This window comes from Vigna unguiculata, unplaced genomic scaffold (assembly GCF_037176805.1).
Source record: "Vigna unguiculata cultivar grain cowpea cultivar isolate G323 ecotype 2 unplaced genomic scaffold, ASM3717680v1 ptg000418l, whole genome shotgun sequence".
Lineage (NCBI taxonomy): Eukaryota > Viridiplantae > Streptophyta > Magnoliopsida > Fabales > Fabaceae > Vigna > Vigna unguiculata.
In genome coordinates this window covers 27,501-29,512 of record NW_028197053.1, presented here as the reverse complement: position 1 = coordinate 29,512, position 2,012 = coordinate 27,501, and positions in this window count along the sequence as shown.

Below are 2,012 nucleotides of genomic sequence, written 5' to 3'. Positions count from 1 at the left end.
TGTTAGCTTTGGGTATGGGATCTTATCGAGGTGCTTTATTTCATTTGATTACTCATGCTTATTCAAAAGCATTGTTGTTTTTAGGATCTGGATCCATTATTCATTCAATGGAAGCTCTTGTCGGATATTCTCCAGCTAAAAGTCAAAATATGGTTTTTATGGGCGGTTTAACAAAACATGTACCAATTACAAAAACTTTTTTTTTAGTGGGTACACTCTCTCTTTGCGGTATTCCACCCTTTGCCTGTTTTTGGTCTAAGGATGAGATTCTTAATGATAGTTGGTTGTATTCACCAATTTTTGCAATAATAGCTTGTTCTGCAGCAGGATTAACTGCATTTTATATGTTTCGAATTTATTTACTTGTTTTTGAGGGATATTTAAACGTTCATTTTTTGAATTTTAATGGAAAAAAAAATAGTTCATTCTATTCAATATCTTTATGGGGGAAGAAACAAGTAAAACTTAAAAGAAAAAACGAAAATTTTTTCTTAGTTTTACTAAAAATAAAAAAGAATGAAATAACTTCTTTTTTTATCCGGAAGAGATATCTACATCGCGTTAATCAAAATATTAAAAATATAAAACATCTTGTTTTTGGTATTATGCATTTTGGCACTAAAAAAACTGCTTGTTTATATCCTAATGAATCTAACAATACTATGCGATTTTCTATGCTTATTTTAGCGCTCTTTACTTTATTCGTTGGTGCTGTAGGAATTTCTTTCAGTCAAGACGGAATACATTTGGATATTTTATCAAAATTGTTAATTCCGTTTATAGATCTTTTACATAAAGATTCAGAAAATTTTATGAATTATTATGAATTTTTCACAAACGCAACTTTTTCTTTGAGTTTCACTTTTTGGGGAATATTTCTAGCGTCTTTTTTTTACAAATCGGTTTATTCCTATTTAAAAAATTTGAATTTATTAAATTTATTTGAAAAAAGTTTTCTTAAAAAAAATGTTGCCGATCATTTTCAAAATATCATATATAATTGGTCGTATAATCATGGTTATATAGATCTTTTTTATGAAAAATCTTTAATTGCTAGTATCAGAAGATTAGTGAAATTAAATTCTTTTTTTGATAAAAAAAGAATTGATGGAATTACGAATGGAATAGGTATTACAAGTTTTTTTCTAGGAGAAGCTATCAAATATGTGGGGGGGGGGCGAATAGCTTCGTATATATTATTGTATATTCTAGATATATTAATCTTTCTAGTAATTTTATTGTTACATCGAAACAAATAAATATTGATGAATCTCATGAATATGGAACTCGGTAAGAAAAGGGGATTTAAAAATTGAAAAAGAAGATTCTGAAAGAATCTTCTTTGAATACTAAAATTACGTATTGAATTTGGATTCTTGTATCCATAATTCAAAAAGTTTTTTTGACTATTGCCGAAGAACTGAAATAAAAGATAGGGTATAGCTATGACAGTTATTGTATGGGGTCTACCCAATGCTAAATGCAAAGGCGCATAATAGATAGACATGAACATTATGAGCTGTCCCGTAATAAACCCAGTTGTTGCTGCTATTTTCTTCTCGGTTCCTTCTTCCACAAGTCTAGCTCGAAGAAGGAAGAGATAAGAGGGCCCTATGGAAAATGTGGTCATAAATCCATAATAGAGTCCGACCACAACTATCGAATTCATTATCTTCATGCATAAGAATACTAGATTCTCCAGTATAAAAGATTGAAAAATCATCTCAAACCTCTCTTTTTCTTTTCTATTGCAATTTTTGGATTATTATATAACGATTTTTCAATTTTCAATTTTGCATAATTTTCCATTTATAGAAATAGATAGACTAGAAATAGAAACGACATCTCTTATCTCAATAACACCAAAGATAGGGATATTAAATGAATGGAATTAGTTTATGGATGTAATATAATGAAATAGAGCCAGTTTGAGGTTCCCTATGAAATGAGGCATGGAAGGGAGCCGCTGTGAAGAAATTTGACGAGTTACGAAGGAAACTTCGAGTTCCTAT